Here is a 14991-nt window from a genome sequence, read left to right as displayed (position 1 = left end):
CCCCAGCTATTCACAATCTGTATCAATGATTTGGATGAGGGGACTAAATGTAACATTTCCAAATTTGCTGATGACACAAAGCTAGGTGGTAGTGTCAGTTGCGAAGAGGATGTGAAGAGGCTTCAAGGGGTTCTTGACAGGCTCAGTGAGTGGGCGAGAACATGGCAGATGGAATATAATGTGGATAAATGTGAAGTTATCCACTTTGGACAGAAAGGCAGAGTATTTCCTAAATGGTGAAAGATTGGGGAATGCAGATGCTCAAAGGGACCTGGGTGTCCTTCTACATGAGTCACTGAAAGTGAATGTGCAGGTGCAGCAAGCCATTAGGAAGACAAATGGTATGCTGGCCTTCATTACAAGAGGAATTGAGTACAGGAGTAAAGAAGTCTTACTCCAATTATATAGGGCCTTGGTGAGACCACACCTGGAGTACTGTGTACAATTTTGGTCTCCTTACCTAAGGAAGGATATACTTGCCATAGAGGGAGTGCAGCGAAGGTTCATGAGATTGATTCCTGGGATGGCGGGACTGTCGTATGAGAAGAGATTGAGTAAACTAGGCCTGAATTCAGAAGAATGAGAGGGGATCTCATTGAAGCATACAAAATTATTACAGGGCTTGAGAGGGTGGATGCTGGGAGAATGTTTCCCTTGGCTGGGGTGTCTAGAACCAGGGGCCACAGCCTCAGGATAAAGGGTAGGCCATTCAGGACTGAGATGAGAAGAAATTTCTTCACACAGAGAGTAGTGAATCTTTGGAATTCACTACCCCAGAGGGCTGTGGAGGCTCAATCATTGGGTATATTCAAAACAGAAGTCGCTAGATTTCTGACTAGTAAGGGCATCAAGGGATATGGCGTTAGGGCCGGTGAATGGAGTTGAGGCAGAAGATCAGCCATGATCGCATTGAATGGTGGAGCAGGCTCGAAGGGCCAAATGGCCTACTCCTGCTCCTATTTCTTATGTTCTTATGAACAGGGAGAGGCAATATACACTTAATGGCACAGTTTTAAAGAGTGTGCAGGGACAGAGGGACCTGGGAGTTAATGTGCATAGGTCCCTGAAGGTGGCGGGACATATTGAGAAAGTGGTTAGCAAAGCATATGGGATCTTGAGTTCCATAAGTAGAGGTATTGAGTACAAAAGTAGAGAAGTTACGCTGAACCTTTATAAAGCGCTGGTCCAGTATTGCATCCAGTTCTGGTCACCACACTTTAGGAAGGATGTGAAGGCCCTTGAGAGGGTGCAGAGGTGATTTACCAGAATGGTTCCGGGGATGGGGCATCTTAGCTACAAGGACAGGTTGGAGAAGCTGGATTTGTTTTCATTAGAGGGAAAGAGGTTGAGGGGTGATTTGATAGAGGTGTACAAGATTATGATGGGTTTGGATAGGCTAGACGGGGAAAGGCTGTTCCCACTAGTTGATGGTACAAGGACTAGGGGACACAGATTTAAGGTTTGGGCAAGAGATACAGGGGGGATGTGAGGAAAAACGTTTTTATGCAGCGAGTGGTGAGGACCTGGAACTCGCTGCCGATGGAAGTGGTGGAAGCGGAGACACTCAATGTTTTCAAGGGGAGACTGGATAGGCACTGGAGGGAAATAAACTTGCAGGGCTACGGGGATAGAGCGGGAGAATGGGACTGACTCAATTGCTCTGCAGAGAGCCAGCATGGACTGAATGGCCTCCTTCTGTGCCGTTATGACTCTCTGCAGTTCGATGCCCTGCCACAGCAGAATCTGGGCCATTGTTACCAGGCAGGTTTGAAGCAATGACTTCCAGGTATAAAAAAAGACGCATTTATATAGTGCCTTTCATGGCCTCGGGACGTCCTAAAGCGCTTTCCAGCCAATGAAGTAGTTTTGAAGTGTAGTCACTGTTGTAATGTAGATAAGTGCATGGAGGTGTGTACACGGCTGCCCTGTGATCTTTATCATCAGAGTGACTCCGAATGGGAGAGGATACCCAGAATGGCTTGCCTGCATGGGAAGGGAAATGGATCATTAAATTGAACCATCGCTACAATGCACTGCTCCAGATTCCGTATGAAACATAGAAACATAGAAGATAGGAGCAGGAGTAGGCCATTCGGCCCCTCGCGCCTGCTCCGCCATTTAATGAGATCATGGCTGATCATCCAAATTCAGTACCCGGTCCCTGCTTTCTCCCCATACCCCTTGATCCCTTTAGCTGTAAGAAATATATCCAACTCCTTCTTGAATATATTTGATGAATTGGCCTCAACTGCTTTCTTTGGCAGAGAATTCCACAGGTTCACCACTCTCTGGGTGAAGAAATTCCTCCTCATCTCTGTCCTAAATGGCTTACCCCTATCTTTAGACTGTGATCCTTGGTCCTGGATTCCCCTGCCATCGGGAACACCCTTCCTGCATCTAGTCTGTCTAGTCCTGTTAGAATTTTATAAGTTTCAATGAGATCCCCTCTCATTCTTCTAAACTCCAGCGAATATAAGCCCAATCGACCCAATCTCTCCTCATACGTCATTCCTGCCATCCCAGGTATCAGTCTGGTGAATCTTCGCTGCACTCCCTCCGTGGCAAAAACATCCTTCATCAGATAAGGCGACCAAAACTGCACACAATACTTAAGGTGCGGTCTCACCAAGGTCCTGTACAACTGCAGCAAGACATCCTTGCTCCTGTACTCGAATTCTCTTGCTATGAAGGCCAACATACCATTTGCCTTCTTAACCGCCTGCTGCACCTGCATGCTTACCTTCAGCGACTGGTGCACAAGGACACCCAGGTCTCGTTGCACTTCCCCTTCTCCCAATCTATTGTCGTTCAGATAATAATCTGCCTTCCTGTTTTTGCACCAAAGTGGATAACCTCACATTTATCCACGTTATATTGCATCTGCCATGCATCTGCCCAATTACCCAACCTGTCCAAATCATCCTGGAGTTTCTCTGCATCCTCCTGACAGCACACACACCCACCCAGCTTTGTGTCGTTGATTATACAGATTGGGAAGGGGGTGGGTGGGGAGCCACTTTCCATTGAATTACTCTCCCTCAGCTTTCCTGCTCCTTTTAAGGATTCTAGCCGTGGTGAATGGACCTTTGCGCTGGAACCTGGTTGTGTAGTTTGGCCTGGAATGTTTGTGAAAGTTCTTTTTAATCATTGACCAACAATCAGCGAACCTTTGAGTGGAGCGATTCTGGCTCCTGGAGCACTGGCTCCCTTTTATTGTGTGGCCATTGAAGAAGATGTGTTGAATGTGAGTGACAGCACATCTCCTGTTTCTGCTCCCTCGCAAACATGTCAAAGAAACGCCTTCCTCAACAGGTTGAAGGTCACAACTATTGGAAATGTGTGCAGACACGAAGTAGGACAAGAGGGGCTTGGCGGCCATGCCTCCTGTTGTCAAAGACCCTTACGATAATTATGGTCAAGGCTCACAAATGTATAATGGCCAGTTGGGCGAGACAAAATTGGTCTATAAGTTATAGGTAGAAAAATAAAAACCCGCGCAAGTTGAAATAAGGACAAAAAGTACAGGAGCTGCACAAAGCCCGTTAACAGCTGAGGAAATAAGGCAGGCTCACGTATCAGATGGTGCTGAGCAGAACGGTCCTACTGAAGGGTTTTGCCCACGATGTTAGGCTATCTTTCTCTTCCAGACACTAACCAATCTCCTGTGCAATGTCAGCAGTTTCTGTATTCCCTTATTGTACCCTCCTGCGAGTCATGTGATACCGTTATCCTGCACTGCTGAGATCATCATAACCTCCGACACCTTTTCCTCAGCACCATTTCAGCTCTCATTTTTAGTCTTCATTTTATTAACACTTTACATCGAGTCCACTGCACAGAAACAGGCCATTCGGCCCAACTGGTCCATGCTGCCGTTTATGCTCCTCATGAACCTCCTCCCGCCCTCTTCATCTGACACTATCATATTAGAATGTTGCCGAGTGAGTCTCAATAGTTTAATCTCTGGATCCAGATAGCATCTGCAAGTTGCATGAACTTCACCATTGAGGGGATAAGAAATCATCTATGGGATGGTTTCCTGGACCAATATGTCGAGGAACCAACCAGAGATCAGGCCATCTTAGACTGGGTATTATGTAACGAGAAAGGATTAATTAGCAATCTTGTTGTACGAGGCCCCTTGGGTCGGAGTGATCATAATATGATCGAATTCTTCATTAAGATGGAGAATGAAGTAGTTGACTCAGAGACTAGGGTCCTCAATTTAAATAAAGGAAACTACGATGGTCTGAGGAGCGAGTTGGGTAGGATTGATTGGGGAATGGCACTCAAAGGGGTGATGGTGGATAGGCAATGGCAAACATTCAAAGACCAAATGGATGAACTACAGAAGTTGTTCATCCCAGTTTGGCATAAAAATAAAACAAAAAAGGTGACTCAACCGTGGGTAACAAGAGAAATTAGGGATAGCATAAGATCCAAGGAGAGGACATACAAATTGGCCAGAAAAAGCAATAATCCTGAGGATTGGGAGCAGTTCAGGATTCAACAAAGGAGGACAAAGGGATTAATTAAGAAAGGGAAAATAGAATATGAGAGTAAGCTTTCAGGGAACATAAAAACTGACTGTAAAAGCTTTTATAGATATGTGAAGAGAAAAAGATTGGTGAAGTCAAGCGTAGGTCCCTTGCAGTCAGAATCGGGGGAATTTATAATGGGGAACAAAGAAATGGCAGACCAACTAAATACATATTTTGGTTCTGTCTTCACAAAGGAGGACACAAATAACCTCCCAGAAATACCGGGGAACATAGGGTCTGATGAAAGGGTGGAACTGAAAGAAATCAGTATTTGTAGGGAAATGGTGTTCGGAAAGTTGATGGGACTGAAGGCCGATAAATCCCCAAGGCCTGATAATCTACATCCCAGGGTACTTAAGGAAGTGGCCCTACAAATAGTAGATGCATTGCTGGTCATCTTCCAGAACTCAATAGACTCTGGAACAGTACCCATGGATTGGAGGGTAGCTAATGTTACCCCACTATTCAAAAAAGGTGGCACAGAAAAAGCGGGGAATTATAGACCGGTAAGCCTGACATCGGTAGTGGGGAAAATGCTAGAGTCCATTATAAAAGATGTAATAGCAGAGCACTTGGAAAGCAGTGACAGGATCGGACAAAGTCAACATGGATTTACAAGAGGTAAATCATGCTTGACTAATCTACTGGCATTTTTTGAGGATGTAACTGGTAAAATAGATAAGGGAGAACCAGTGGATGTGGTGTATTTGGACTTTCAGAAGGCTTTCGATAAGGTCCCGCATAAGAGATTAGCGTGCAAAATTAAGGCACATGGGATTGGGGGCAAGGTATTGACTTGGATAGAGAACTGGTTGGTGGACAGAAAGCAAAGAGTTGGAATAAACAGATCGTTTTCCGAGTGGCAGGCAGTGACTAGTGGGGTACCGCAAGGATCGGTCCTAGGACCCCAGCTGTTCACAATATATATTAATGATCTGGACGAGGGAATTGGATGTAATATCTCCAAATTTGCAGACGACACAAAGCTGGGTGGGAGGGTATGCTGCGAGGAGGATGTCATGAAACTCCAGTACGATTTGGACAGGTTAGGTGATTGGGCAGAAACATGGCAAATGCACTATAATGTGGATAAATGTGAGGTTATCCACTTTGGTGGCAAAAACAGGAAGGCACATTATTATTTGAATGGCAATAGATTGGGAGAAGGGGAAGTGCAAAGAGACCTGGGTGTTATTGTGAACCAGTCGCTGAAGGTAAGCATGCAGGTGCAGCAGGCGGTTAAGAAGGCAAATGGTATGTTGGCCTTCGTAGCAAGAGGATTCGAGTACAGGAACAAGGATGTCTTGCTACAGTTGTACAGGGCCTTGGTGAGACCGCACCTTGAGTATTGTGTGCAGTTTTGGTCGCCTTATCTGAGGAAGGACGTTCTTGCCATGGAAGGAGTGCAGCGAAGATTCACCAGGCTGATACCTGGGATGGCAGGAATAACGTATGAGGAGAGATTGTGTCGATTGGGCTTATACTCACTGGAGTTTAGAAGATTGAGAGGGGACCTCATCGAAACCTATAAAATTCTGTCAGGCCTGGACAGACTAGATGCTGGAAGGATGTTCCCGATGGTCGGGGAGTCCAGAACCAGGGGTCATAGTCTAAGGATAAGGGGTAGGACATTTAGGACTGAAATGAGGAGGAATTTCTTCACCCAGAGAGTGGTGAACCTGTGGAATTCTCTGCCACAGACGGCGGTGGAGGCCAGTTCATTAAATATATTCAAGAAAGAGTTGGATATATTTCTTAAGGCTAAAGGGATTAAGGGATATGGGGAGAAGGCAGGGACAGGGTACTGAATTTGAATGATCAGCCATGATCTCATTGAATGGCGGAGCAGGCTCAAAGGGCCGAATGGCCTACTCCTGTTCCTATCTTCTATGTTTCTATGTTTCATTAAATGGCAGCCTTGTTACCCAGTCCCAACCTTCGAGTATTTAACTTTTTGTGGTCGTTAATAATATTTTTTAAATCGGTATTTGACTGTATTTTAAAGAATATATGATGACTGTGATGTTTGATCCTCAGAAAAACATCAATTGTTTGAAACTTGTAATCATTTCTTGACTCTCAATTGCTGCTTTAGGATTGGGGAAGCAGCACTTTCTTTATCAGCTGAGGCATCTGGCTTTGGTGTTGCACTGGCCGTGTTAACAGCCTGTGTTCTAAACATAACTTGCCCAGGTGTGTGTCTGCTACAGCGTTTCTTTCTGAATGGAGTACTTTCAGGCTAAATGGGCTCCCACAAATACCATGCACAAATTGTTAAATGTCCAGGCTGCTGCACCGAGCCCTCTGGACCAACAGCAGCTTGGGCTCAATATTGTGATTCGTAATGAGTTCGTTGACCTCAAACCCATGTAGCAATTAAAATTCTTAAATTGGCCGTAGTATCTTCGGGCTGAGAGGGGGCAAAGGTCAGCCAGGGCTCCTACTCCCCCTTACTAGTTAGTGCCTCTCAGTGAGTTTGAGATCAGGCATGGTTGTGACCTCACCTCCTTGATGGGGTGGCCTCCTGGCTCTTGGTATCCAGGTTGACGCTTCACAAGCTGAATACTGACGAGGAAGGTCCTTCAGCCCATCCAAGCAGGAAGGAAAACCTACGGTCCTTCCATCATTGCACCCAACAGGATCGCGAACGTCTCTGAGGTTTTCACCTGTAGTACCCTACTTGGAAATCCGTAGCAAGTACTGATTATTCTTTGTGTGACTTCTTGACGTTATTTGTCTGGCAATCGTTTGAGCCTAAGCCCTTGTCTCACAGCCATGCTTTACCCTGTGATGAATGGCTGCTTGAGGTATTCAGGGCTGTTTGCAATGTAGAGAGGGAATAAACCCCCTGCACGTTCAAGGTTTGAATTCACTCCCATCGATCTCGCTCGTGCAGTTTCCTGGTTTGCAATCTTCGCCACAAGAAACATTCAATTTAAAAGAGGTGGCTCCTGGATTCAGACCGCTGATGTCATTCAGGTCAGTCCTCCCCCTGTGAGCACACATTTCTGGGTTTGCCTTTGGGAGGTTGGTTTCCCGTGTGCGAGCGGGACATTTGGCTTCGCACGCAGTTTCGGTCTGCGACAAAAGTAGACTGATTCGGGATCCAAGGAAATGGGGGAAATTTGAGGGTGTCTGGGAACTCTGTAAATGCATTTATATTTCTCTACCAATGTGTGCGTGCCTGTTTTATTTACAATATATACCAGATCTCCTGTGTGCTGCTCCTGGTTGTTGTTTTATAAGAATAGGAGTGCGACACCATGTAATGCACAGTGAATCACTCTGCTGTTGGAATTGTGTTCCTTTAAGGCTGGGGTTTCTAAACAATGTCTTGCACGCCCAGGCATTCTGGACCAAGCAACTCTCTCCTATCTGAACTTGTATTTCTTGTTTGTTTGTCCTGCCTCAATTGTTGTGGCCCTGGAGGTTGGAAAGAGCTATTCTTTGTACTATTGCCTCATTACCAACATCACTAAAACAGATTATCTGGCCATTGTCACATTGCTGTTTGTGGGAGCTTGCTGTGTGCAAATTGGCTGCCGCGTTTCCCACATTACAACAATGACCACACTTCAAAAGGATTTCATTGGCTATGAAGCACTTTGGGACGTCTTCTTCGTCTTCTTAGGCATTCCCTCGGAACCAAGGATAACTTGCGCCCACATTAAAAATGAGTTCTCAGGTGACTGATGAGTCCAATGCGGGACCTACAGTCTCTGTCACAGGTGGGGCAGACGGTGGTTGAAGGGGCGGATGGGTGGGGTGCTTGGGTTGACGTGCGCTCCTTCCGCTGTTTGCGTTTGGCTTCCGCTTGCTCCCGGTGAAGAGACTCGAGGTGTTCGGCGCCTTCCCGGATGCTTCTCCTCCACTTTGTGCGGTCTTGGGCCAGGGATTCCCAGGTGTCGGTGGGGATGGGATGTCCCAAGGTTGTGAAAGGCGCTATAGAAATGCAAGTCTTTTTTAGTGGATAAATCATAAAACAGCAAATAGGTGCAAATTAATGGCAACATGGATTTAAACTTTACGGGCCATGTGAGTGAGTGCCAGCAAGCATTGTGGGCCATATATAAAGACAAAAAGCTCTGCATTAAGGCCAACGTGTTTAATTGTTCTGTGAATATATATAGGCTCAGGTTAATTGGAGTTTAATTGTTGTTTGTTGGAATGTGCCGGTTAGTTTCAGGCTGCATCTCGGAAGCTCCCAGCATTTTAAAAAAGTTTTGCATTTGCAACCAAGTGTGATGTCTGTGTACACACTAGACGTATCTATTAATATATTAAAACACGCATGCCGAGCATGTACAGACCCCAGATATCACAATCTTCAAATGCTGGACGCTTCGACCCTGCACTTCTGACTTGCCGCCTATTGAAGCATATTGCAGTTTGCAACACGATGAAACAGTGAAACTCTTACTAACCCGAGCCTCTACTTACTGAACAGACCTTGTGCCTTAAGGGACACGGTTGCACCTTTGCAGAACGATATATTATGTATGACGTACAACACTCCTGCTCTGATTACCAGCAAATCAAGTGACTTGTCATGAGCAATGCCACGGGAGGTCTGCTAATGAGTATATGCCACTAGTGGACCACCCATGGCATTGCTCTTGAGTGTGTTGAAAGATATTTTTGTTTGTCTTCATGTTATGGGCTGTGGATCGAATCCCTGTGTGCGTCCCTTACTTTGTGTCTCTTTCTCGTATTCCTGTCCCTTTTTTTGATAATCTTTGACTATTCTGTTCTGTTTATATTTTGAATATCTTTGTCTCTTTTCTGCTTCTGTCTCTGTCTCTCCTCTTCAGCTTCTTCTTTGGGGGTGGGTGGGTTTTGGGTAGGAGGGGTGAGATTGGACCAGCTCTGCAGGCTGGTGAGGGTGGGGAGGGAGCCAGCTCGTGATGCAGGTCGGTAACAAGGAGCAGACGGGGATTGGGCTAGAACCATAGAAGAATGATGGAATGATGCAGCACAGGAGGAGGCCATTCGGCCCATCGTGCCTGTGCCAGCTCTTTGAACGAGCTCTCTAATTAGTCCCACTCCCTTGCTCTTTCCTCGTAGCCCTGCAAATTTGTTTCCCTTGAAGTATTAAAAAATTTAAGAATAGCCCTTTTCAACTTCCAGGGCACAAAAGCTAGTCTCAGGTGGTCGATGCTGTGATAATTAACGTCACCACCAACTTTCCCTATAAGCAGCCCGGCCGCACAGCCGGTGAGCCTGATTTAAAATTGAAAAAAAACGCACAGTTAAAGGGGCCGTGCGGCCTAAAAAAAATTACAGGGAGCATTGGTCATCTACCTTGGAGATGGTTCTAGAAGCTCTCCGAGGTAAGGATGCAGAAAATAGGATAAACAAGTTAAATGTGACAGACCAGGCGTGACAGAAATGCATGAAATGGCAGCGAACTTTAACAGGAAATGTGTGCGATGCGCAATATTTTTAATATAGATGAGTCTGTCACACTTCAGATGTCACATTTTGCATGAAACACCAGCAAGCGACACTGCACGTTAAAAAAAAAATATGCAGGAAGAGAAAAGAAGCTGGTTAATAGGTTCCCGTTTATCTCAAGGTGTGTCACAACAGCTCAGACTGTAATTGACCTCAGGATGCACCGACTTATACTATTTAGACCAGGTGACATTAAAGGGACGGGCGAGGTTAAACGCGACTCTACTTTAGAAGCAGAATAATATATAACATGGCTTGATGCTGCTGTCATTGTAAAATGGCCGCGAGAGATCTACTCGTAACCGTTGGACGGAGTCATTTATTTAGTCATACCCCTTTAAATCTCCACGATTGCTGTTTCTTTTTTTCTCTTTCTGTATCACCTTGCAGTAAATAGCAGCGAACCTGATGACTCCGACTGCCCTCCTCAGTAGCTATTAGTAGTGTGGGGAAGTGCCACATGATGCCAAGCATCAGGGAACATTCCTGTGCATTCACCAGCCGCTTGAGTTTTGAAGACCATTTCTTCAACTTTGCTGAGTGTAGGGGCCAGACTATTTCAAACACTTTCTTCCTAAGGTATGAACTAATAACGCCAAAACAAACTGGGCTAAGAGTTTAAAATAACGCGAGTGAGCCAAATTTAGACTTCTGATTCAAACAGAAGCTTGTCACTGTTCAGGCTCGAGTTCTGGTTCCGGGCCTGGTAACCCTGATGGTTAAAATGTCAGCCCTGGGCCTTGTTGCTGCTGATGACAGGCAGCAGATGCAGCACTGCTATCATGTACCCACGGCTGGAGGAGGCTCTGGGAATTCCCACAAATCTAACCGTGTCCATCTGAATCGGGACTGTAAAAATGACTGCTGTGGGGCTTAGCAAGGTCAGCAGCAGGCCAGACTGGGAAGCTGATTTATCCGGGATTCGGCCCTTTCCTGCACACGTTTCACACTGTACATCTCCCTAATCACTCGCCTATCGAAGCAGGAAAGATTAATGTGTGAAGACTGCAATCCCATTTTAATCATATGAACTAGTTTGGCTAAATAATTCTTTTCAAACAAGGTGAGATAACTGCCCTGCGGAATATTACATGTGCCTCACTCCAAGCGGGGCTAGAAGACTGTAAGTCTGTTTTTATATATAATGTCGTCTAGCCGTGATGAGATCAATTCCATTTTTTTCTCTAAAGATGTTAATAGATAGGATCATGCATAGTAATCGTATTGAAGATAACAGATACAAACATTTGAAGACAATTGATCTTCACAATAGTTATCTTATCAGGGACCTCCTTTTGAAAAGATTTCTGTTGTGCTTTTTATTCACTTTGAAAGCATCCTTTCTGTAAGAACCACACACTCACACAAAAGAATTTAAGCTTGTTAGTAAATGTTTTCAGGATTCACAGCAGGGAGGCTTAGCAGGAGTTTGGGCCTGTTAAAACAAGTCTTGTGTACTGGCAGTTTGGGAATCGTTGACGAGGTCTGTGAGCGAATGGCATTCTCGTCACTCTCCTATACTAAAGGCAGCCCTCATCCAAGCTCCAATTATAGGGTGGGGTCACGTTGGAATGAGTCTGTTACAAGTTTGTGAAGCAGAGGCAGTTGCAGCAGTTTTACGACACGCGGGCCCCTTTCTTAAAATGTAATTTCATCCTCTTCCTTACTGCCCCGTTAAACCTGAACTACTGTAAAAAGTGAACTCTTCCTGTTTTTAATCAGATGTAATTTCCAATAGATTACTGAACAATTGCCCCTCCATCGAAATAACAACAGTCTTTCAATGTTTGATTTAAGTAATAATAACTTTGTGGCACTAATTGTAACTGCAGTAAGGAAGGTGGCTTCGTTTTGGAACAGTTTCTCTAGTTTTTTTACTTTCTGTAACACTGAACATACGCAAGCAGTTACTTGCCAGAGGTGCATTATTGGTGTACATCACTGCTTGTTTTTCAGGAAAACAGTACTGTGCAGGTGGAGCAATGGGATAATTGAATCCAGCAGGACGCTGGCTCCTGGTACCTCCCGGGATTCCTCGTCAGTCACAGTGACCAGCACCGCCTCAGCTGGTTACCTCGTTCCACGGCCAGGAGTAAAATCACTCTCGCTACGATTGTGTAGAATGGGCCGATACCCTCTGGAGTTTAGAAGAATGAGAGGTGATCTCATTGAAACATATCAGATTCTGAGGGGGATTGACAGGGTAGATGCTGAGAGGTTGTTTCCCCCTGGCTGGAGAGTCTAGAACCAGGGGGCACAGTCTCAGGATAAGGGGTCGGCCATTCAGGACTGAGATGAGGAGGAATTTCTTCACTCAGAGGGTTGTGAATCTTTGGAATTCTCTACCCCAGAGGGCTGTGGATGCTCAGTCATTGAGTATATTCAAGACAGAGATCGATAGATTTTTGGACTCTCAGGGAATCGAGGGATATGGGGATCGGGCGGGAAAGTGGAGTTGAGGTCGAAGATCAGCCGTGATCTTATTGAATGGTGGAGCAGGCTCGAGGGGCCGAATGGCCGACTCCTCTTATTTCTTATGTTCTTATGGTGGGATCTCGGGTACTGGCTGAGTGTACAGACTAAAAGCATTGTCTATGAACTAGAGTGGTTCAGGCTGAATGCTATCTTATTGTAGCTTGCACATTTATCTCTTTATCGATTGGGCTGTGATTAGCTTCAGTAACCGTGGTGCAGTGAGGTGTGACCTGTGTGGCATTAACCTGCAACTCAGAGAGTGCTGACGTCTAACCTGTGGTCTGAGATGAGGGAGGAAAATTGGAGAGTAAGCTGCCTTGAATGCTGCTATGTGCCTCTTCACAGCAAGTTCTAGCATGGTGTTGCTCGGGGCCCGGAGAATGGAGTCAGCCTCCCCTCTCATTTAGGAGAAAATGGGTGTGTCTGTTTTTTAAATTGAGCATAATATCAGTCACGTAAGTTCTAGACTATTTTATTTTGGTTCCCTCAGACTCCCAGCTCATGCTCTATCCTCAAACAACCTTCTCACACCAGGAGTAGGGAGAGATGACAGTCTTTTACCGTGTCTGAGAACGAGCAAACCATCACAACAAGTTTTACCCTCTAATGGCTTCTGGTAGAAGTGCAGGGCTCTCCTCTATCAAAGGATAGGTTGTCTCAGGTGGCAACTGGCCCGTAGTCATAAGCCCCGGTGAGCCAGGGGCAAGTGCAGTACTGAGTGAGTGCTGCATTGTCAGAGGTAGCCGTCTTTCAGTTGAGACGTTAAACCCAGGCCCCCGTCTGCCTATTCAGGTGGACGTATAAGATCCCGTGGCACTATTCAATGAGGAGCAGAGGTAGTTCTCCCGGTGTCTCGGCCAACATTTATCCATCACCAAAAACAGATTAACTGGTTGTAGAGGTGGGCCAAAAGCAGTGACAACACCTCAAAAAGCACTTCATCGCTTGTAAAGCACTTTGCGATGTCCTGAGAATGTGCAGGGCGCTATATAACTGCCAGTTTCTTCCTTTTTTACCCCCTAACTGACACGAGTGTTTCTGAAGCCTACGACTATTTTGTTTTTGCCCCTTTTTCCTCTTCCTTCTCCTTCTCCTGTCCTGAACGCTGGGAAGTGGGCCCATGGACGCTGGAATACTCTGACAGTGATGTTAACAGGCAATTCAAATAGAACAGGAGCAGCGAGGAAGCAGCAAGCCTGATGCTGTCCTCATCTGGTGACACTTTCCATTGGGGTAACTCCTTTAGCGATCAGGACCAGGATCTGTGACTCATTTCCCCCCATCCCAGGCTAATCGTAATATCCTCACCCCTTGCTCTTGCCTGAAGTCACACAGAGTAGGGGGGACCAGACTGTGTTTGGTTGCTTCAGCTCAGTACAAGTCACGTGGAGCCATTAGAGGGAGCGGAGTATATTCCCTTCATGGTTAAAAGTAATGCTCTGTTCAGTGATGTAGGAGGTGCCAGCTTGAGACAGGTTGTTCCTTCTGCCTCCCGTTCAGAGGCTCCAGCTGTTCCGAATGACCGTGAGCCATGTGAAACAGTATGAGCTTGTTCCGAATGTAACATCACCCACCCCTCGAGTTATGGGTGGACGTGGCCACGATGTGCTTCCAATCCAGTCACAACAGTAGAGTTCAGTGTCCGGACTTGGGCAGGGAAGAGGGTTTATATCTCCAGGGAAACAACTTGCAATAACTCGCTGAGGAAATGACACAGAGCAGACACGTATTAAAGTTTGGGTGTGATTTTTTTTTAATGCTCAGGACCTTTTGTCCTCATCAGAGTGCGACCCTGAATAGCACAGATCAGCAGAGGGGCTCAGACATTCTCCGGTACAGATACCGAGCACAATCTTAATTGATCCTTGGATTCAACCATTTTGGTTCCAGTAACTCCACAATAAAACATTTGATTAGAAGAAGAAAGAAAAGAACTTGCATTAACATAGCGCCTTATCACATCCTCAGGACGTCCCAAAGCGCTTTACAACCAATGGATTAATTTTGAAGTGCAGTAACTGTTGTAATGGAGGCAAACACAGCGACCAAATAGCAGACGGCAAGGTCCCGTAAACAGCAGATGAATGACAGATGCCCACAGTCAGTACAATCGCCTTCCTCCAATATACCAAGTCAAATTATACTATTGTAATTGTTTTAAACAATCCAACAACAGCAACAACTTGTATTTATACAGCACTGTTAATGTAGTAAAACGTCCCGAGGCGCTTCACAGGAGCGTTTATCAAATGAAATTTGACACCGAGCCACATAAAGAGATATTAGGGCAGGTGACCAAAAGCTTGGTCAAAGAGGTAGGTTCTAAGGAGCGTCTTAAAGGAGGAGAGAGAGGCGGAGAGGTTTAGGGAGGGAATTCCAGAGCTTAGAGCCCAGGCAACAGAAGGCATGGCCACCAATGGTTGAGCGATTAAAATCAGGGATGCTCAAGAGGCCAGAATTAGAGGAGCGTAGATATCTCGGGGGTGGAGGGGGGGTGGGGGTGGTTTGTGGGGCTGGAGAA

The 14991-nt window shown here is 45.8% G+C and overlaps 1 protein-coding gene across 5 annotated transcripts in view; it reads left to right on the top strand.

Annotated features, from left to right (window-relative positions):
- rreb1a (ras responsive element binding protein 1a) overlaps nt 1–14991 on the top strand; it is a 282712-nt gene that overhangs the window by 121915 nt on the left and 145806 nt on the right. The window lies entirely within an intron of this gene.

The sequence above is a fragment of the Somniosus microcephalus genome, chromosome 5 (genome assembly GCF_052327205.1).
Source record: "Somniosus microcephalus isolate GS21.2 chromosome 5, FLI_Smic_1.0, whole genome shotgun sequence".
Lineage (NCBI taxonomy): Eukaryota > Metazoa > Chordata > Chondrichthyes > Squaliformes > Somniosidae > Somniosus > Somniosus microcephalus.
Note: the sequence above shows the minus strand (reverse complement) of the source record. Positions and strands in the feature narration are given on the sequence as shown.